This window comes from Dermacentor albipictus, chromosome 3, assembly GCF_038994185.2.
Source record: "Dermacentor albipictus isolate Rhodes 1998 colony chromosome 3, USDA_Dalb.pri_finalv2, whole genome shotgun sequence".
Classification (NCBI taxonomy): domain Eukaryota; kingdom Metazoa; phylum Arthropoda; class Arachnida; order Ixodida; family Ixodidae; genus Dermacentor; species Dermacentor albipictus.
Window position 1 is genome coordinate 156,140,538 of NC_091823.1, and position 21,509 is coordinate 156,162,046.

At 48.0% G+C, this 21,509-nt stretch overlaps 15 non-coding genes across 15 annotated transcripts; all 15 read left to right on the forward strand.

Moving 5' to 3' along the window:
* Positions 1–8,603: 8,603 nt before the first annotated feature.
* Positions 8,604–8,675, forward strand: TRNAD-GUC (transfer RNA aspartic acid (anticodon GUC)). The gene has a single exon. It is a non-coding gene; the product is annotated as a tRNA-Asp (tRNA).
* Positions 8,676–13,520: 4,845 nt separating this feature from the next.
* TRNAD-GUC (transfer RNA aspartic acid (anticodon GUC)) lies at positions 13,521–13,592 on the forward strand. Its single transcript has one exon. It is a non-coding gene; the product is annotated as a tRNA-Asp (tRNA).
* Positions 13,593–13,759: 167 nt separating this feature from the next.
* Positions 13,760–13,831, forward strand: TRNAD-GUC (transfer RNA aspartic acid (anticodon GUC)). The gene has a single exon. It is a non-coding gene; the product is annotated as a tRNA-Asp (tRNA).
* Positions 13,832–14,000: 169 nt separating this feature from the next.
* TRNAD-GUC (transfer RNA aspartic acid (anticodon GUC)) lies at positions 14,001–14,072 on the forward strand. The gene has a single exon. It is a non-coding gene; the product is annotated as a tRNA-Asp (tRNA).
* Positions 14,073–14,240: 168 nt separating this feature from the next.
* Positions 14,241–14,312, forward strand: TRNAD-GUC (transfer RNA aspartic acid (anticodon GUC)). Its single transcript has one exon. It is a non-coding gene; the product is annotated as a tRNA-Asp (tRNA).
* Positions 14,313–14,481: 169 nt separating this feature from the next.
* On the forward strand, positions 14,482–14,553 carry TRNAD-GUC (transfer RNA aspartic acid (anticodon GUC)). The gene has a single exon. It is a non-coding gene; the product is annotated as a tRNA-Asp (tRNA).
* Positions 14,554–14,721: 168 nt separating this feature from the next.
* Positions 14,722–14,793, forward strand: TRNAD-GUC (transfer RNA aspartic acid (anticodon GUC)). The gene has a single exon. It is a non-coding gene; the product is annotated as a tRNA-Asp (tRNA).
* Positions 14,794–14,961: 168 nt separating this feature from the next.
* TRNAD-GUC (transfer RNA aspartic acid (anticodon GUC)) lies at positions 14,962–15,033 on the forward strand. Its single transcript has one exon. It is a non-coding gene; the product is annotated as a tRNA-Asp (tRNA).
* Positions 15,034–15,202: 169 nt separating this feature from the next.
* Positions 15,203–15,274, forward strand: TRNAD-GUC (transfer RNA aspartic acid (anticodon GUC)). The gene has a single exon. It is a non-coding gene; the product is annotated as a tRNA-Asp (tRNA).
* A 168-nt stretch (positions 15,275–15,442) lies between these two features.
* Positions 15,443–15,514, forward strand: TRNAD-GUC (transfer RNA aspartic acid (anticodon GUC)). The gene has a single exon. It is a non-coding gene; the product is annotated as a tRNA-Asp (tRNA).
* Positions 15,515–15,682: 168 nt separating this feature from the next.
* On the forward strand, positions 15,683–15,754 carry TRNAD-GUC (transfer RNA aspartic acid (anticodon GUC)). Its single transcript has one exon. It is a non-coding gene; the product is annotated as a tRNA-Asp (tRNA).
* A 168-nt stretch (positions 15,755–15,922) lies between these two features.
* On the forward strand, positions 15,923–15,994 carry TRNAD-GUC (transfer RNA aspartic acid (anticodon GUC)). The gene has a single exon. It is a non-coding gene; the product is annotated as a tRNA-Asp (tRNA).
* Positions 15,995–16,162: 168 nt separating this feature from the next.
* TRNAD-GUC (transfer RNA aspartic acid (anticodon GUC)) lies at positions 16,163–16,234 on the forward strand. The gene has a single exon. It is a non-coding gene; the product is annotated as a tRNA-Asp (tRNA).
* Positions 16,235–16,402: 168 nt separating this feature from the next.
* On the forward strand, positions 16,403–16,474 carry TRNAD-GUC (transfer RNA aspartic acid (anticodon GUC)). Its single transcript has one exon. It is a non-coding gene; the product is annotated as a tRNA-Asp (tRNA).
* A 169-nt stretch (positions 16,475–16,643) lies between these two features.
* On the forward strand, positions 16,644–16,715 carry TRNAD-GUC (transfer RNA aspartic acid (anticodon GUC)). The gene has a single exon. It is a non-coding gene; the product is annotated as a tRNA-Asp (tRNA).
* The last annotated feature ends 4,794 nt before the right edge of the window (positions 16,716–21,509 follow it).

The window sequence follows — 21,509 nt, forward strand, 5'->3', positions numbered from 1 at the left end:
TTCACAAATATCATTGTCTGAACCTGGCCGTCGATCGTTATGCCGACTAAGAAACGGCAAAATCAACTTAATCGACTTTTTCTAGAAAATAACTTGTACATAGTAGCCGTGCAAGAAACAAAGACAGAAAGTGAGGAGCAGACGGATCGAATGGTGGGAACTTTTCGAAGGCACTTCAATGTTTGTGTTAGCCATGCGATAGGCACCTCTGGTGGTTGTGCAGTTTATATAAAGAACAACGTGGGCATTGAAGGTGAAAAAGTAGTTGCGTCAGAGGCGGGGCGGTTGCTTGTTGTTGACTTTTCGTACTGCGCAAGGCAATGGCGTGTTATCTGTATATATGCGCCAAACATCAATCATGAGCGTGTTGTTTTGTTTGAAGACTTAGAACAATTTTTAAAAAGTGATAAATACTTAATTCTGCTTGGGGATTTCAATTGTGTATGTTTGGCTGAAGATCAAGCCAAGAACACGCCGGTACGAGATAAAAGTTCGCGAGTGCTTGTTTCACTGCTCCACGAATATTATTTAGAAGACCTCGGTTATTTATTGTTAAGAGGAAGTAGCCCTATCTACACCCATTACCAGCGCGGAAGCTGTGCTAGGCTGGATAGAATCTATGTAACAGTTGACCTTGCAAAGGATTGTGGCCACTATGAAGTGAAACATGTGTCTTTCAGTGACCATAGCCTTGTCATGACTACACTGGGAAGCAACCTCAGAAAAAGCCGTTTTAATTGGGCTTTGTGGAAGTTCAACGTGAAACTTTTGCAAGATGAAAAATTTATGGAATGTGTAACAAAAAGACTTAAACAAATGACATCCAAAGGGCCACACGGGTGGGCAGCTGAGTGGGAAAACTTTAAGAACGACGTCAGGATTATTGCCATTGAAAGGGGAACCATTATTAGTCAAAAGCAAAAGTGTAATGAAAAAGAACTCCAGTGCCAACTCGATTTTCTTATATGTATGGAAAGCGGCAATCCCGGCATGTATATAAAAGCAATTCGCGAAGTGAAAAGCAAACTAGAAGTAATTGTAACCGAAAAGTACAGAGCAGCAGTGATAAGGGCGCGAGCCGAAAAGATATGGTTGGGTGAAACGCCCAACAAGCGAGCGATGTGTGACGAAAGAAAATACGCGGCTCAAAACGAAATACGACAGATCAACTACCGTAACGAACAGACATCAGATAGGAGTAAAATTGAGCAGGCATTTGTCGAACATTACAGCGAATTATTTGCGAATAAAAAAGGCGATAAAACTGGGCTGAGAACCGAGGTTATTAATCTAATGCCTAAGCTCGATGAAGAATGTAAGACGCGATTAGAACAGCCAATAAGCACAGAGGAAGTGAAAAGTGCAATAAAAGAATTAACTCCAGGAAAAACACCTGGGCCGGGCGGAATAGGAGCAGCCTTTTACAAAATATTCATTGAAGAAATCAGCCCAATTCTGCATAACGTTATTAGCAAAGCCTATGAGGAAAAACGATTACCGCCTTCCTTCCGCGCTGCCCATATTGTTTTGATACCGAAGACAGATGATCCAACTAGACTGTTATCAGTAGGGGCCTATCGCCCAATAACTCTTACAAATGTGGACTATAAGATCTATACCAAAATTTTAGCTAAACGTTTGCAAATCGTTATTATGCTTCTCGTTGGACCGCACCAGACATGTGGAATAAAAGGACGCTCGATATGTACAAATGTGCATGTAGCCCGCAGCGTTCTAGAATGTTGCGATGCCATCTCGGGACGAGTTGCTATGTTACAACTCGATCTCGCCAAGGCTTTCGACCGTGTCGCACACGATGTTCTTTTCTCTGTGCTTGAACATGTCAATATTGGCAAAGTGATATTAGAAGGTTTAAACATGGCTTATAATGATTGCACTGTACGCATCATAGTCAACAAGAACCTCACCCAGAGTATTGACGTCCGGTCATCTATAAAACAAGGATGTGCGTTGTCATCGCTGCTTTTCGCTCTTTATCTTGAATCCTTCTGTCTCAGTCTTATTATTAATGAAAAAGTACATGTTTTCAGGCTTCAGACGCATCATGTGAAAATCCTTGCCTACGCTGATGATGTAGGAATCTTTTGCACTGACCGCAATAGCATAGAAGAAGCCATAAGCGTCACCAAAGACTTTTGCAAACAGGCAGGTTCCGCGATAAACTGGGAAAAAAGTGTCGGTTTCTGGCACGGAATATGGGACTTTAAACCAGAAAGATTTGCGACCATCACGTGGGCAAGAAGTCCTTCTACGTATTTAGGCGTGCCTCTCGAGCATTATAAGCAAACTGCCGATTACTGGGATGACCTGAAGCCAAAGGTGAAGGAAAAAGTTGGAGGGTGGCAAGGCCGCGAATTATCGATGTTTGCTAGGGCCAGTGCGTGCAATGTTTTTTTGATTGCCAAAGTGTGGTATGTGTTGCAGTTTTTGTCAATGTCACGCGTCAACGTGCAGAAACTGCATCGAATATTTGCGGTTTTTATTTGGGGCTCCAATTGGGAGAGAATCAGCCGCACTAATCTGTTTCGCCCAGTGAAAGACGGAGGCCTCGGCCTTTCTCATCTGTTCATCCGACAAATTGTGTCGCGTTTTATGTTCCTGCGGGACACGAGAGACCCGTTTTTGAGAGCGATGATGCAAATGCGCCTTAAGAATGTACTGCCCGAATTTGTTGTGTCTAGTGCGGCTGCAATCGACTGTGGTGTAAAAGGTTACTTCAGGGAATTAGTCACGTCGTTTAGGATGCTTAAAACACGCTTCTCATTTGAGTACCTGAGCCTTGTACCGAGAAAGAGACTATATAAAGATTTAATCGATGTAATGATGCCAGTACCATTATACAGATCGCCAAGCATTGCAGGCCCAGGACAAGATGTATTAAAAAGAGTTCGAAAAATGACTGTTAGAGGAGCTGTTAAAACATTCTTTTTCAAATTGCATACAAACACACTCCCTGTAAAAACATGGCTCGATGAAAAGGGAATATTTGTACCGTGGACAACAAACTGCCTTTTGTGCAAGAAACCAGAAACAATCGAACACGCGTTCATTGATTGTTTGGATCCTGTCTTTTTTTGGGATGTTTTGCAACGAACCCTGAAGAAAGAGTTACCGATAACACCACACGGAATTCGATATCTCTCAGTACAGAATGAAAACAGCTTCCCCTATGACATGATCATGATACTGGGGCTACATAGCCTTTGGATCACAAGAATGGGAGTCAGGCACGCAGACCCCAAGGCAAAGTCAGCCAGAGAAAACTTTATAGAGAGCATAACCTACATGCGCGAGGTATATAGTACTTTAACCGAGCCACCAGCATGGATTTGGGTACTTGATGAGTTGGTACGGATGAAAAATTTTTAATTAACCACACTGGTCAAGCAGACCAAGGTGGGTTTTATGTATGTACATGCCTTTTCTGAATAAAAGTGTTTAAACAAAAAAATCCTCGTTAGTATAGTGTCCAGTATCCCCGCCTGTCACGCAGGAGAACGGGGTTCGATTCCCCGACGGGGAGTGTTTCTTTTTTTCCCTTCTTGTTTGCAGGCGCTCGCGGCGGTGCACTCGGCGCTCCTCTCCGGTAGCTGTCGCTATTTTTTCCCACTTGTGGGCACCATTTTTTTTTCAATTTTTTTTTCAACTCTTTTATATACTGCTTTAGCTGACACCACGCATGTCTCCTCGTTAGTATAGATTCCACTTCCGGCCACCGTAGTGTACGGTCGTGTAATGTCGAGCTCCCTTGGAGCGGCGAATGCGGCCCAGCAGGGCCGCGGTAACAGGACAGATGCACAGGATTCTACGGAATATGACGTTATTTTGCCACAACTGCCATCAGGTTCGTCTGTTTTAAATACTGTTTTTCTTCACGGGAGCGTTAAAGCCAGGCCGTTTCGAGCTGAGGACTTCCGAGATACATTGGATCGTCTGGAACTGCTCCCCGAGGTAGTTGCCTTGGGGGCGTTTCAGATGAATCACGTGTGGGCGGTCACCTTCAAGACTGCGGAAGGAATGAAGAAGTTGCTCGCCGTCACTGATGTGACTGTGAAGAATCACCGCTGCCTCGTGATAGATCCGAGCACCATACTGTCCGCCTAAGGCTCTATTGGCTGCTTTACCACATACAAGATGAAGACGTGCGCGCTGCTCTTGCACAGTACGGAAAAGTGACGGACGTTTGCAGAGAGCAATGGCGTGTACCAGGACTCGGCGATAAGGGCTCCTCGACACGGACGGTTAATCTGCAGCTCAAGGGTGGCGTGACTTTGGATGACCTGCCACACCAGCTACGAGTGTGTGGCATTACGGCCCTTGTGGTGGTACCGGGGAGACCGCCGCTTTGCCTGCGGTGTCAGCGAACAGGGCACATTCGCCGAGACTGCCGCGTCCCACGGTGTAAGCTCTGTCGTCGGTTCGGACATGACGATAGCCAGTGCGCTAAAACCTACGCAAGCGTAGCGAGCCAAAGGAGCCGGGAGGACCCCATCGAGCACATCATGGACGAGGCGGACGCGGCGGAGGCTGCGGGAATCAAGGACAGACAACCTACGTCGGCAGCTGTTGAAACGTCCGAGAAGGAACTTGCGAAAAGTGTGGGGAGCGACCACAGTGACGTGGCACCTGAACGACAGGTTACCGCTACGCCAACGTGCTCCGTCAAAGACGTCTCTGACACCACTCAAGCCTCGCCGAGTAGCGACCAAGAAGACATGGACGTTGCGAGCAGCTCGTCTGCGAAACGCCCACACGCGCAAGTTTCCGAAGGTGACGAAGGGGGCAGCGGGAAGGCACAGGAGCCGTCCAGGAAAGAAAGTTCGTACCGCCGTCCTTCTTTCAAGCCAAAGCCTCACATTCCGCCGGATTCCATTCCGACGGTACCGAAGGCGCCCCCGTAATAACGAGGGCGTCGCCCAGCAACGCCTGTATGCGAGGTGAGGGACGGGCTGCAGAGTACAATTGTAAAGTTCGGTCGCTTTTGCCTAGGAAAGAATTGTGCGCGTTCTGAGAAATGGCAGGATGTATGGGTTCACTTGAACTAGTATGCTTGTTTTTCTTCTTCTAAAAAAAAAAGGAAATGGCTTCAAAATCTGTAATAGCGCTACGCATTGGTACGCTCAATGTCCGAGGCCTGGGCGCGAAAAGGCGGCAGTACCAGGTCAGCCGGTTACTGCAAGAAAATGATTTAGACATAGTCGCTCTACAGGAAACAAAAATTGAAAGTGAAGAGCGCACCGACCGAATGGTTCAAACATTTAGAGCGCGGTACAGCGCGTGCGTTTCCCATGCTGTCGGCAGTTCTGGTGGGTGTGTTTCGTTGTTGCGGAAATCTTTAGAAATTGTACCGCAATCCGTATTTGTTTGTGATGAAGGTCGAATGATTGTGTGTGACTTTTCGCTCTGGGATTCGGAATGGCGGGTAATTTGCATATACGCCCCAAATAATGAAAGAGAACGCCGTGACTTTTTTGGAAAACTTGATGTCTATTTGAAATCTGAGCGCTATATTATCTTGCTGGGAGACTTCAATTGTGTTTGTTTTTCTGACGACCGGAATAACAACTTGCTTGTACGCGATCAAAGCGCAGGTTTCTTGCTCGCAGCAACCCGAGAGCGTGAATTAGAAGATGTTGGTACGGTGTTTTGCAGTGGAAAGCGGACTGTGTTCACGCATTTCCAACGGGGCAGTCACGCGAGATTAGATCGAGCTTATATATCAGCGAGACTGGTTCCGTTGTGTAGAAGCTATGACGTAAAGCACGTATCCTTCAGCGACCACAGTCTTGTAATGTTCTCGCTCGGCAAGAGAAAAGAAAAGCGCCCTTTTTATTGGTGCTTATGGAAATTCAACGTCAAACTTCTGGACGACGCAACCTTTCTCGCGTTTATAAAAGAACATATACGAGAGATGCTTGCTAGTGAATCCGCGGGGTTTATAGCGATGTGGGAAGAGTTTAAACAGGAATTTAAAATAACAGCCATTGAAAGAGCCTCTGTGTTACGCTACAATGAAAAAAGAAAAGAAAATGAATTGCGAAATAAGCTTAACGTATTGTTGTCGATAAAATGCCCACAGCCAGAAGAGTTGTCAACAGAGATAAGGAATATAAAAAATGAGCTTGAAATCATTGATGTCAAGAGATATAGGGGTTCAGTGATACGTGCGCGCTCAGAGCATTTGTGGTTCGGGGAAACGCCCACAAGGCGCGCTTTGGGCGAAGAGAAAAGATACGCATCGCAAAATGAAATAAAAGAAATTGAATACGGCAACGTGCGTAGTACCGATAGTAATACAATACAGCGTGCCTTCTTCGAACACTACAGAGAGTTGTTAAGCTGCAAAGGAGCGGTAGAAGCTGGCTTTGATAGCGAATACTTGCCTTTAATGCCGAGGCAAGATGATGACGCCAAGACAATCCTTGAGGAACTGATTACGTTGAATGAGATCGAAACCGCCATTGATGAACTCAAACCTGGAAAGGCGCCCGGACCTGATGGCCTAGGCGCAGCTTTCTACAAGGCATTTAAGCATGAACTAGCAGTCATTTTACACCGTGTTCTAGCCGAGGCTTATAAAGTAAAATACATGCCGCCTTCTTTCCGAAAAACCCATACAGTGCTGATTCCGAAATGCGAAGACCCTGTAAAGCTGCTCTCAGTGCGGTCGTATCGCCCCATAACTTTATCCAATGTAGATTATAAGATATTCATGAAGGTGTTAGCAAGAAGGTTGCAATCAGTGATGACATCAATAGTAGGCCCACACCAAACTTGTGGCATAAGAGGCCGCTCGATACTTAATAACATACATGTGGCAAGAAGTATTCTGGAGTGTTGCGATGCCTGGGAAGGAAGAGTTGCTATGATGCAACTAGACATGGAGAAGGCCTTCGACCGTGTTGTGCACAGTGTGCTCTTTTCTATTCTAGAGCACGTGAATGTTGGAAACATTATATTAGAAGGCTTAAAACTGTCTTACGAAGGGTGTAGCACTAACTTATTATTGAATAAACAACTCTCTGGTAATATTAACTTATGTAGAAGCATAAAACAAGGATGCCCAGCTTCGTCACTTCTCTTCGCAATTTACTTGGAGCCTTTTTGCTTAAAAGTTATACACAATGAGAAAATACGCGGTTTCCGTTTAATGGGCAGTGAAGTAAAAATTATCTCCTATGCGGATGATGTAGCCGTCTTTTGTGGGGATAAAGAAAGTGTCCGTGAAACTGTTAAACAAGCTCGAACGTATTGCAAAATGTCTGGAAGCGCTGTTAACTGGGAGAAGTGTGCCGGTTTTTGGCATGGCAGCTGGGATGAGAAGCCCAATGTCTTTGAAAATTTACAGTGGACAGTCTCTCCTACAAAATATCTAGGAGCACCTTTAAACTGGTATGATGAGCCTACAGAATACTGGAGGGAAGAAGCTGAGAGAATGCGCCAGAAAACTACGAAATGGGGAGGAAAAAATTTATCCATATTTACCAGGTCAACTATTTGCAATACGTTCCTTGTTGCGCGAATTTGGTATGTGTTGCAGGTGCTCGCTATGTCACGAACTAGTGCGCAGAAATTGCATAGAATTCTTGCAACGTTTGTATGGAATTCAACATGGGAACGCACAAGTCGTCTCAACTTATTTCACTCACTGAAAGCAGGAGGGCTCGGCTTAGCTCATCTTTTTCTGAGGCAGATTGTCTCAAGGTTTGTTTTCTTGCGGGACCAGCATGACCCTTTTTTGCGAGCAGTGCTTCAAGTGAAACTGCAGAATGCTCTCCCCGAGTTTATTGTGTCATCGTGTGGCGTTACTGGAAGCGGCTTGTGCGAGTATCTACGCGAAGTTGTAAGTGCCGTCAAGATTCTTCGAGTACGTTTCTCTTTTGATTATCTCATTATAGTATCAAAGAAACAATTGTACAAAGATCTCCGTGACGTGATGCTTCCAGTACCTTTATATCGAGCCATTTTTTCTGTCGGTCCGGGTAAGGATGTTTTAAAGAGAGTTAAAAAAATGCCGGTTTGGTCGTCTGTGAAAACTTTCTTTTTTCAACTCCATAGTGGCACGCTCCCAGTCAAACCCTGGCTGCAGGAAAAGGGCTTTTTTCTTCCCTGGTCAGTTGATTGCATTTTATGCCGCAAGCCAGAAACAGTAACACATATATTCCCTAGACTGTCTAGATTCAATTTTTCATTGGGACGTCCTCCAGCGAACGCTGAAAAAAGATTTGCCCCTCACACCATATGGAATTAGCTTTCTTGCGGTTAACAATGACGGGGGTGTGCCCTATGACATGTTCATGGTATTAAGCATGCATAGCATGTGGAAAACAAGAATGGCTGTCAGACATGCAGATCCTATTGTAAGATCGGTAAGAGAAAACTTCATTGAAAGCATTGCCTATATCCGAGATGTGTACCAGTCCCAGGACGAACAGCCAACATGGTATCCTGTACTTAATGACCTAGTGTCATTAAAACGTTTTTAGCAATGTCGCGTCAACAAGCTACTGGTTGGCGCTTTTAATATTTTTTGTTGGTTTGTCTGTTTTGTGTTGTCACAATGGAAATAAAGAAAAAAAAACTCCTCGTTAGTATAGTGGCCAGTATCCCCGCCTGTCACGCGGGAGACCGGGGTTCGATTCCCCGACGGGGAGTGTTTCTTTTTTTCCCTTCTTGTTTGCAGGCGCTCGCGGCGGTGCACTCGGCGCTCCTCTCCAGTAGCTGTCGCTATTTTTTCCCACTTGTGGGCACGATTGCGCCGACTCATTCGCGATTTTTTTTTTCAACTCTTTTGTATACTGCTTTAGCTGACACCACGCATGTCTCCTCGTTAGTATCTCGCCGCATGCCAAAGCTTTCTTTGGCATGCGGCGAGATACTAACGAGGAGACATGCGTGGTGTCAGCATGAAGGTGAAGGGCCAACGTTGTTTGGTTATTGATCCGGCTAACCAGGACGTGCGTCTGAAGCTTCACTGGCTTCTTTTCAATGTGGCTGACGATGATGTGCGTGTAGCGCTTGCACCGTTCGGAAAGGTGACCGAGGTCTCGAAGGAAAAGTGGAGAGTTCAAGGTATCCAAGACAAGGGGTCGACGACACGCCTCGTGCGCCTCAAGCTCCATAACGGCATTAAGGTTGATGACCTTCCACACCAGCTTCGCGTAGCCGGTGACATGGCCCTTCTAGTCGCTCCCGGTAGAGCGCCACTGTGCCTGCGGTGTCACAGTAAGGGCCATATCAGACGAGAATGCCGAGTTCCTCGCTGCACGCACTGCCGTCGTTTTGGACAAGAAGAATCTCAGTGCGTGAAGACGTACGCAAGTGTTGCGGGGCCGGTTGGTGGAGAAGACACTGCGGAACTCGTCATGGACGAGGCTGACGCTGAAGAAGCCGCAAGCGAAGCAACGTCGAAGCTCGAGGAACTTGATGCGGCAACGTTAACCCCGCCCGACATGCCCCAAGACGCGAGTGTTAACAAGGAAAGCCCAAAGCTGACCGACGCAGCTGGCGACGCTACCGGCGTCGTGAAAGTGCAGGATGCCTCAACGCCGTCGAAATCACCTGAGGAGCCAGCAGTCATGGAAGTAAGCGAGGGAACAAGCGGAGCCTCAGTCTCCAAGCGCGGCCACGACGCTACGCTGGACGAGCATGAGGCCCTGGCTGCAAGGATCTCGGAAGGACCACCGTCAAAGGCGGCAAGCATTCGGCGGTCAACGCTGAGGGTGCGTCCGAACATACCTCCGGACCGGAGGGCGGCGGAGACGCCGCCGACGTAGCCGCGAGAGCGTGTGCTTCGCGGCGTCTCTTCTAGTCTACGCAGTGACCAAGCCAAACTCAAGGGACGATGGAATGCCGTGACAGGGACATCAACTGTGCCTTCCTAAGGCTGCCATGGCAGCTGCGGAAGGTTTGTACAAAAGGCGAAAGCAGCTTTGGCCACAGATGCATGAGGTGGGTACCATGCGGTTCGTTTGTCCTTCAAAAAACATAATAATGGCTCAAAACACTGCACTTCGTTTTGCTACTATAAATGTCCGCGGTCTTTGTGCCAAAAAGCGGCAATACCAGCTTAGCCGGCTTTTTTTAGAAACAGATGTTGATATAGTAGCGGTGCAGGAGACAAAGATAGAAACTGAGGAACAAACGGATCGCATGGTGCTGCAGTTTCGCAATAGATACAATGTTTGTGTATCACATGCTGTTGGGACTTCCGCGGGGTGCGCTATCTTCATTAGAAACAACCTGGGAATTAGAGAAGGGGTCTTTTCTTGTGAAAGTGGAAGACTGGTTTTTGTGGATTTTTCCTTTCTGAATGTAGGTTGGCGCGTGATATGTGTCTACGCCCCAAACACTGTAAGTGAGCGTGTGCCTTTCTTTGAAACAGTAAATCAGCATTTACAGTGTGACAGGAAAGTCGTATTGCTAGGAGATTTTAATTGTGCATGTTACGCGGCCGATCGAGTGAAAAACCTCCCAGTGCGTGACAAAAGTGCTTTACTTTTAAACACACTAGTTCAAGAATCTAATCTGGATGACGTCGGTAATTTCCTGTGTACTACCGGCACGCCTGCATTCACACATTTTCAAGGGCAAAGTCACGCAAGGCTAGATAGAGGGTATGTCGCACTGGAGCTTGTTCCGATGTGTGGCAGCTATAGTGTGAAACACGTCTCGTTCAGCGATCACAGCCTTGTAACTTTTAGTGTAGGTACCACAGAAAGAAAATCGAAGTTTAACTGGAAGTTGTGGAAGTTCAACAATGGGCTGTTAATGAACGAATCCTTTTGCGAAAGCGTGAAGCAAAAGTTAGATAATTTGATCGAAGCCGAAGATGGCAACGTGCTAGAATTATGGGAGAACTTTAAACAAGGAGTCAAGATCAGTGCTATAGAAGAATCCAGTAAAGAGAAATTTATTAAAAGGAAAAAAGAAAATGAAATGCAACGTGAGCTTGATTTTTTGTACACCGTGGAAAGCGAGAGACCCGGGAGCCGAACAAAGGAGATAAGAGAACTGAAAAGCCAGCTTGAGCTTATCGAAGAAGAGAAGTTCAAAGGAGCAGTTATAAGGGCACGAGCTGAAAGGGCTTGGCTAGGTGAGACACCGACTAAACGAGCCTTATCTGACGAAAAGGCACACGCGAGGCGAAATGAAATCAGAATGATTCAATACGAGAACGAGATCACGAGCCAACCTCAAAAAATTGAAGAGGCGTTTCTTGATTATTATAGCAAATTATTCGGGACTGTTAAAGACGTCACAGAAGAATTCAAGACGGACTTTTTGTCAAACATGCCGCAATTAGAGGAAGACATTCAAAAGCGTCTGGAGTGGCCTCTGAGCATCACCGAAGTGGAAGGAGCCATAGATGATTTAGTTGTAGGCAAGTCTCCGGGACCTGATGGACTCGGAGCGGCCTTTTATAAAGCCTTCAAAAGTGATGTCAGTGAGATCCTGTTACGGTTGTTAAAGGAGGCCTATGCGCAGAAACAGGTTCCCCCTTCTTTTCGGACATCGCACGTAGTCCTGATACCGAAATCAGAGGACCCAGAAAAATTGTTAGCTGTTGACGCTTACCGGCCGATATCACTAATGAATGCAGACTATAAGATATTTACAAGCGTGCTGGGAAAGCGATTACAGGGAGTGGTGACCAGAATAGTAGGGTCGCATCAAACATGCGGCATTAAAGGAAGGTCTATCTACACAAACATTCATATTGCCAGAAGCATCTTAGAATACTGTAATGACCTAGGTGAACACTGTGCCATGTTACAGTTAGATATGCAGAAGGCTTTCGACCGTGTGGCCCATAAAATTCTTTTCAGTATTCTAGAACACATAAAGGTAGGGGATTTGATCTTGGATGGGGTAAAGATGTGCTATCAAGACTGTACCGCCAGCCTCATTATAAACAAGGAGGTTACCAAATCCTTTAGTGTCCGGTCATCTCTGCGCCAGGGGTGTGGTTTGTCGCCTCTTTTATTCGCAATTTACCTAGAGCCGCTTTGTAGGAAAATCAAGAATGACAATAGAATATCGGGTTTCAGAGTGCAGTCCGTGGAAGTGAAAGTGCTGGCATACGCGGATGACATCGCGTTGTTTTGTCGGGATAAAGCAAGCATCGAAATCGCGGTCGCAGAGGCTTCATCATACTGCAGAATGACAGGCAGTGCTATCAACTTTGATAAATTCCTAGGGGTATGGATCGGCAACTGGGAAGACCATCCGAGTACGTTTGCAAATATCCGCTGGACAGTCACGCCGGCAAAGTACGTGGGGGTGCCGCTTGAGCACTACCGTGACGCCGTTGATTACTGGAATGCCGAAACTGAAAGGGTTCGTGAAGGTACACTTAAATGGGGAGGCCGCAATTTCTCTATGTTTGCTCGTGCGACAGTGTGCAACCTGTTTGCCGTTGCCAAAATTTTTTACGTGCTCCAAGCGTTGTGCATGTCAAGGGCTAACATACAACGTTTACACAGAGTACTCGCAGTGTTTGTATGGGGTTCAAGCTGGGAGCGCACCAGTCGCACTAATCTCTTTCGTTCGGTTAAAAATGGAGGATTAGGTCTGGCACATTTGTTCATTAGGCAGATTGTGTCGCGGTTTGTTTTCTTACGGGACCAAAATGACCCATTTTTATTAACTATGTTTCAGACAAGGCTGAGCGAAGCTATACCTGAGTTTATTGTATCGTCACATCGGTGCAGTCAAGGCAGAGCGCGTGGTTTCCTAAAAGAGGTAGTCTTGGCGTTTCAGCTGTTAAAGGTGCGGTTCTCCATGGAATACCTAAGTAGGGTACCACGAAAGCGCTTATATAAGGACCTGGTAGACACAATGTTGCCGGTGCCATTGTATCGCTCGATGTTCTGCATTGGACCTGAAAAGGACGTACTAAAAAGAGTAAAACGAATGCCAGTACGCCCATCGGTAAAGTCCTTCTTTTTCCAGCTCCACACCAATACTTTACCTGTGAAACCGTGGCTAGATGAAAAAGGTCTTTCCGTGCCTTGGAGCGTCAACTGTTTACTATGCCGGAAACCCGAAACAATAGAACACATTTTTCTAGACTGCTGGGATGCTGTGTTCCATTGGGACATATTACAGAGAACACTAAAGAAGGACTTGCCGATTACACCATATGGGATTCGTTTCTTGCCTACTCTAAATGAAGACAAAGTACCCCATGATATGTTCATGCTGGTGTCCTTACATAGCTTGTGGAAAACTAGAATGGCCGTGAGACATGCCGAAGTAAATGCCCGGCCTGTTAGAGAATACTTCATTGAAAGCATTTGTCATATTAAGGAAATGTATAATTTGCAAAAAGAAAAACCAACATGGCTCAGTGTGATGACTGAGCTAGCGAATTTTAAGCGATTTTAGCCCTGTGACTGCCAACCAATGGCAGAGATGTTGTCGTGACCGTTGTCTATTGTTAAAATGTCTTGTTTTGTAGCCTTGTTGCCATGTCGGTAATAAAGACAAAAAAAAACTCCTCGTTAGTATAGTGGCCAGTATCCCCGCCTGTCACGCGGGAGACCGGGGTTCGATTCCCCGACGGGGAGTGTTTCTTTTTTTCCCTTCTTGTTTGCAGGCGCTCGCGGCGGTGCACTCGGCGCTCCTCTCCAGTAGCTGTCGCTATTTTTTCCCACTTGTGGGCACGATTGCGCCAACTCATTCGCGATTTTTTTCAACTCTTTTATACACTGCTTTAGCTGACACCATGCATGTCTCCCCGTTAGTATAGTGGCCAGTATCCCCGCCTGTCACGCGGGAGACCGGGGTTCGATTCCCCGACGGGGAGTGTTTCTTTTTTTTCCCTTCTTGTTTGCAGGCGCTCGCGGCGGTGCACTCGGCGCTCCTCTCCAGTAGCTCTCTCTATTTTTTCCCACTTGTGGGCACGATTGCGCCAACTCATTCGCGATTTTTTTTCAACTCTTTTATACACTGCTTTAGCTGACACCATGCATGTCTCCCCGTTAGTATAGTGGCCAGTATCCCCGCCTGTCACGCGGGAGACCGGGGTTCGATTCCCCGACGGGGAGTGTTTCTTTTTTTTCCCTTCTTGTTTGCAGGCGCTCGCGGCGGTGCACTCGGCGCTCCTCTCCAGTAGCTGTCGCTATTTTTTCCCACTTGTGGGCACGATTGCGCCAACTCATTCGCGATTTTTTTCAACTCTTTTATACACTGCTTTAGCTGACACCATGCATGTCTCCCCGTTAGTATAGTGGCCAGTATCCCCGCCTGTCACGCGGGAGACCGGGGTTCGATTCCCCGACGGGGAGTGTTTCTTTTTTTTCCCTTCTTGTTTGCAGGCGCTCGCGGCGGTGCACTCGGCGCTCCTCTCCAGTAGCTGTCGCTATTTTTTCCCACTTGTGGGCACGATTGCACCAACTCATTCGCGATTTTTTTTCAACTCTTTTATATACTGCTTTAGCTGACACCACGCATGTCTCCTCGTTAGTATAGTGGCCAGTATCCCCGCCTGTCACGCGGGAGACCGGGGTTCGATTCCCCGACGGGGAGTGTTTCTTTTTTTCCCTTCTTGTTTGCAGGCGCTCGCGGCGGTGCACTCGGCGCTCCTCTCCAGTAGCTCTCTCTATTTTTTCCCACTTGTGGGCACGATTGCGCCGACTCATTCGCGATTTTTTTTCAACTCTTTTATATACTGCTTTAGCTGACACCACGCATGTCTCCTCGTTAGTATAGTGGCCAGTATCCCCGCCTGTCACGCGGGAGACCGGGGTTCGATTCCCCGACGGGGAGTGTTTCTTTTTTTCCCTTCTTGTTTGCAGGCGCTCGCGGCGGTGCACTCGGCGCTCCTCTCCAGTAGCTCTCTCTATTTTTTCCCACTTGTGGGCACGATTGCGCCGACTCATTCGCGATTTTTTTTCAACTCTTTTATATACTGCTTTAGCTGACACCACGCATGTCTCCTCGTTAGTATAGTGGCCAGTATCCCCGCCTGTCACGCGGGAGACCGGGGTTCGATTCCCCGACGGGGAGTGTTTCTTTTTTTTCCCTTCTTGTTTGCAGGCGCTCGCGGCGGTGCACTCGGCGCTCCTCTCCAGTAGCTGTCGCTATTTTTTCCCACTTGTGGGCACAATTGCGCCGACTCATTCGCGATTTTTTTTCAACTCTTTTATATACTGCTTTAGCTGACACCACGCATGTCTCCTCGTTAGTATAGTGGCCAGTATCCCCGCCTGTCACGCGGGAGACCGGGGTTCGATTCCCCGACGGGGAGTGTTTCTTTTTTTCCCTTCTTGTTTGCAGGCGCTCGCGGCGGTGCACTCGGCGCTCCTCTCCAGTAGCTCTCTCTATTTTTTCCCACTTGTGGGCACGATTGCGCCGACTCATTCGCGATTTTTTTTCAACTCTTTTATATACTGCTTTAGCTGACACCACGCATGTCTCCTCGTTAGTATAGTGGCCAGTATCCCCGCCTGTCACGCGGGAGACCGGGGTTCGATTCCCCGACGGGGAGTGTTTCTTTTTTTCCCTTCTTGTTTGCAGGCGCTCGCGGCGGTGCACTCGGCGCTCCTCTCCAGTAGCTCTCTCTATTTTTTCCCACTTGTGGGCACGATTGCGCCGACTCATTCGCGATTTTTTTTCAACTCTTTTATATACTGCTTTAGCTGACACCACGCATGTCTCCTCGTTAGTATAGTGGCCAGTATCCCCGCCTGTCACGCGGGAGACCGGGGTTCGATTCCCCGACGGGGAGTGTTTCTTTTTTTCCCTTCTTGTTTGCAGGCGCTCGCGGCGGTGCACTCGGCGCTCCTCTCCAGTAGCTCTCTCTATTTTTTCCCACTTGTGGGCACGATTGCGCCGACTCATTCGCGATTTTTTTTCAACTCTTTTATATACTGCTTTAGCTGACACCACGCATGTCTCCTCGTTAGTATAGTGGCCAGTATCCCCGCCTGTCACGCGGGAGACCGGGGTTCGATTCCCCGACGGGGAGTGTTTCTTTTTTTCCCTTCTTGTTTGCAGGCGCTCGCGGCGGTGCACTCGGCGCTCCTCTCCAGTAGCTGTCGCTATTTTTTCCCACTTGTGGGCACGATTGCGCCGACTCATTCGCGATTTTTTTTCAACTCTTTTATATACTGCTTTAGCTGACACCACGCATGTCTCCTCGTTAGTTTAGTGGCCAGTATCCCCGCCTGTCACGCGGGAGACCGGGGTTCGATTCCCCGACGGGGAGTGTTTCTTTTTTTCCCTCCTTGTTTGCAGGCGCTCGCGGCGGTGCACTCGGCGCTCCTCTCCAGTAGCTCTCTCTATTTTTTCCCACTTGTGGGCACGATTGCGCCGACTCATTCGCGATTTTTTTTCAACTCTTTTATATACTGCTTTAGCTGACACCACGCATGTCTCCTCGTTAGTATAGTGGCCAGTATCCCCGCCTGTCACGCGGGAGACCGGGGTTCGATTCCCCGACGGGGAGTGTTTCTTTTTATCCCTTCTTGTTTGCAGGCGCTCGCGGCGGTGCACTCGGCGCTCCTCTCCAGTAGCTCTCTCTATTTTTTCCCACTTGTGGGCACGATTGCGCCGACTTATTCGCGATTTTTTTTTCAACTCTTTTATATACTGCTTTAGCTGACACCACGCATGTCTCCTCGTTAGTATAGTGGCCAGTATCCCCGCCTGTCACGCGGGAGACCGGGGTTCGATTCCCCGACGGGGAGTGTTTCTTTTTTTCCCTTCTTGTTTGCAGGCGCTCGCGGCGGTGCACTCGGCGCTCCTCTCCAGTAGCTGTCGCTATTTTTTCCCACTTGTGGGCACGATTGCGCCGACTCATTCGCGATTTTTTTTCAACTCTTTTATACACTGCTTTAGCTGACACCATGCATGTCTCCTCGTTAGTATAGTGATTCTACTTCCGGCTACCGATCGGTGCGGACGCAGAATGACTTGCTCCGGTGGGGCGGTGTTTGCGGCTCAGCCGAGCCGCGGAAACAGGTTTATTGGCGATGAAGACAAAGAATACCAAGTTGTTTTGCCGCAATTGCCTACAGGACCATGCGTTTTGAATACGTGACGGCAAGACCTTTTCGTGCCGAAGATTTCCGGGACATGCTGGCTCGTCTGGGACTACTGCCCGAGGTTGTCACCTTGGGTGCGTTCCAGATGAACCACGTTTGGGCGGTTACGTTCAGGAACTCGGAATCTACAAAAAAAATGTTGGCGTGCGGCGAAGCTGAGGTGAAGGAAAGAAGGTGCCTAGTGTTGGACCCGGCTAACCAGGAGATACGCGTGAAGGTTTTCTGGCTCCTTCACCATGTTCCAGACGAAGACGTACGCGCGGCACCCGCAGCATATGGAAAAGCCGGAGACGTGACCAGACAACGCTGGCGTGTGCAAGGCATCACGGACAAAGGTTCGACAACGCGCACCGTAACCTTGAAGCTGAAGGCGGGCGTGACCATTGAGGATCTGCCACATCAGTTTCGAGTAGCCGGTATGTTGGCACTTCTCGTAGTCCCTGGAAGGGCTCCCTTATGCTTGAGGTGCAACCGCACGGGACATATCAGGAGGGATTGTCGCGTACCACGCTGCGCTATTTGCCGGCGCTTTGGCCACGACGACAGCCAGTGTGTGCGGACGTATGCGAACATCGCAGGCCCCGCAAAGTCTGACGAGGTGTTACAAGAGCACGTCATGGATGCCGCTGATGCCGAGGAAGCGGCTGGTGGGTCCGACGTTACGCAAGGCTCAAAGGCAAAAGTCCTCGCTAAGCCTGACGGGGCCAGCAGCACTGTCAAGCATGGAAAGGACGATAAAGTGCAAAGAACAGAGGCGGACACGGAAAAGTCTGCCAAGGACGCAGTGACTAAGGTCGCCACAAAGGACAGCAGCAAAGACAAAAAGAAGACGGAAGCGGAGAAGGCAACCCCTATGGACACCAGTGGCCCAAGTGGTACGGCGCCGAAGAGGTCCCTTGAGGAGAGCAATGACGGCGAACCAGGAAAAATCAAAGCGGTTCAAAGCGAGCCGCCTTTGAAGACGACCAACGTCCGACGACCGACTTTGAAGCCGGCGCCGAATGTGCCGCCCAATAGGAAACCGTCGGCGTCAACGCCGACATAGCATGAGAATGTGCCTACAGACGCTTTCCGTTTTCCTTTTATTTATTTTTTTGTGGGGTGGGGGGAGGGGGGTGTGCCGAGGAATGGTGGGGTAGCGGGTTACTGCTACAAGACGCAAGTGTCGCGATGGAAATTCATAGATATGGCATCCAACAACGACAGTCCAGAGGATGGTTTTCGCTGCGCTATGCCAGTAAACGTGAGTGTGCAGCGAGTTATGTGCAGTGAATGTAGGCCATGACCGGTCTTTTCCTTCTTCATAACAAAATGAATTCCACTAATGTCGCGTTACGTGTTGGAAGTATAAATGTAAGGGGCCTTGGTTCTAAACGTAAACAGTACCAGCTAAGCAGGCTGTTCATGGAAACCGATCTTGACATTATCGCAGTGCAAGAAACTAAAATCGAAAGTGAAGAAGGAACGGAACGTATGGTAGCGACTTTTCGTCCGCGGTATTATGTTTGTGTGTCACATTGTGTCGGGAGGTCTGGTGGGTGCGCCCTTTTTGTTCGCGGTTCTCTGGACGTAGTTATTGAAAGCGTGGTTTGTGATGTTAATGGACGACAAATAGTGTGCGACTTTGTTATGGGAGCAGTGAAGTGGCGAGCGATATGTGTGTATGCACCTAACAAGGAATGTGAACGCAAGGTTTTCTTTCAATGCCTTAAAAGCCAATTGAATTGTCAAACCAACATTTTATTGATGGGGGATTTCAACTGTGTGTGTTACGCTGAGGACAGAGTGCTAAGCCCGCCGGTGCACGACGCAAGCGCGCAATTTTTAGCCGAAATTGTTGGCGAAGTGAATCTGGTAGATGTGGGCCATGTCATGGGAAATGGTACGAATACAAGGTTCACGCATTTTCAAGGAGTCAGCCACGCACGATTAGACCGAGTGTATATGTCTGCTGATTTGATTCCAATGTGTAGCAACTATGAGGTAAAATCTGTGTCATATAGTGACCACTGTTTAGTTATGTTTGCGTTGGGCCCTAGAAAACCAAAATTTAATTGGGCGTTATGGAAATTAAACTCTAAACTACTAGATGATGATGTTTTTGTTCAGAAAATTAAAGATCATATTCATAACCTATTAGAAAAGGACCATCAAACTATTGCAGAAGCATGGGAATGGTTCAAGCAGGAAACGAAGTTAATGGCAATGGAAAGATCATGCACCTTACGACGGGAGGAACAAAGAAAAGAAAGAGAGTTGCAGTGTCAACTTAACTTCTACTTAACAATGGAAGGTGCTTGCCCAGGCAGCTTTGCGAAAGGAATAAAAGAAGTAAAAGCTCAGTTAGAAAGCGGCGATCAAGAGAAATATCGTGGTGCGGTTATACGTGCGCGCGCAGAAAGATTATGGTGCGGTGAAGTACTGACCAAAAGAGCTCTGTCGGACGAAAAAGGCTACGCTTCACGAAAGGAGATAAGGGCCATCACATATGGAAACGCAATTGTACATGAAAACCAACACATTCAGCAGGCCTTTTATGAATATTACAGCGAGTTGTTAGGCAGTAAACGCGAGCACTCGAAAGGCTTCGATAGTGAATTTTTAACGCTGCTTCCAAAGTTGGATGACACCCGCCGTGGTTGCTCAGTGGCTATGGTGTTGGGCTGCTGAGCACGAGGTCGCGGGATCGAATCCCGGCCACGGCGGCCGCATTTCGATGGGGGCGAAATGCGAAAACACCCGTGTGCTTAGCTTTAGGTGCACGTTAAAGAACCCCTGGTGGTCAAAATTTCCGGAGTCCTCCACTACGGCGTGCCTCATAATCAGAAAGTGGTTTTGGCACGTAAAACCCCAAATATTATTATTATTATTATTATTAAAGTTGGATGAGGACGCAAGGCTGAACCTTGAGCAGCCAATTACTATCGCAGAAATAGAACAAGCAATAAAAGAGTTAGATGTAGGTAAAGCGCCAGGGCCTGACGGATTAGGCGCAGCATTTTATAAGGCGTTTAAAAAGGAAATGGCAATAATTTTGCATCAGGTAATTAATGAGGCATATGAGAAACAAGTTCTACCACCTTCGTTTCGTGAGAGCCATGTGGTATTAATACCAAAGAGTCAAGACCCTCAAACTCTACTCTCGGTGCGGGCATATCGTCCCATTAGCCTTACAAATACAGACTACAAGATATACACGAAAGTTCTCGGGGGGCGACTACAGTCGGTCATACAGAAGTTAGTTGGACCACACCAAACGTGTGGAATAAAAGGACGTTCCATTATGACAAACATTCATGTGGTACGCACGGTCCTTGAGTGTTGTGATGCCTTTTCAGAGATGGTGGCAATATTACAGTTGGACCTTGAAAAGGCATTCGATAGGGTGGCGCATAAAATCCTTTTTCTTATACTTGAACATGTGAACGTTGGATGTATGTTACTAGAAGGTATTAAAATGTGTTATGATCAAATAGTTTCTAAGATTATAATTAATAATACACTATCAGAAAATATACAAATCCAATCTTCTTTGAGACAAGGTTGCTGTTTGTCACCTTTGCTTTTTGCATTATATTTAGAGCCATTTTGTTTAAAGGTACTTTTGTGTAGTGAAATCGTAGGTTATAGGGTAGGCACGAGTGAAATAAAGATACTAGCATACGCAGATGACGTAGCAGTGTTCTGCCGGGATAAAGAAAGCGTTAATAAAGCGGTTGATGTGGCCAAAGGTTTTTGTAAAATGTCAGGAAGTGTCTGTGATGTTATTGGGGCCGGGTCACTCCAGAAAAAGGGAGAAGCAGCACGCCAAAGCAAAAACACACATCAGACATGTATTGACGTACACAACACAGATAACGGCACACACACGTGACAATGTCCCAAAATGCCTCATAGGCGACATGCACTATATCTATGGAACGGTGGATTATGTTTGGCCTACAGTTCCGGCGTAAGCGTGTGTCGCCGTGTCTGAGACCTCGTTGAACTGGTACCGGCCAGCGGGGTCGGACAACAGTGTCGGCCGGCGGGTCGGACAACCGTGACCAGCGGGGTCGGACAACAGTGCCGGCCGGCGGGTCGGATAGCAGTGTAGGACGGCCGGGTCGGACCGCCTCGCGGCGCTCAGGTAGCCGGCCGCAGTCACCGGGTCGCGTCCACAGCTGGCGGGGTAGCCCTGTGGCCGCTCACCCGAATGCTCGAGCGCCCCGGTTCCGGACCGCCAGCCCTCCTGGACCAGTGCCCAGCGGAAGAGCGGGGCGAGGGAACCTCCCAGCGGGCGACAGTGTTGTTTCGGGTGTGGCGTATTGGCGCGGTCGGCGATAGCTCCTATGGGCCAGACGCCCAGCGAGGAAGCTGTTTTCCGTCGACCGCCGAACCTCGCGCACTGCTCACGCCACTTGCCACGGGCCACACTCTCGCGCCACGCTTTTTGAG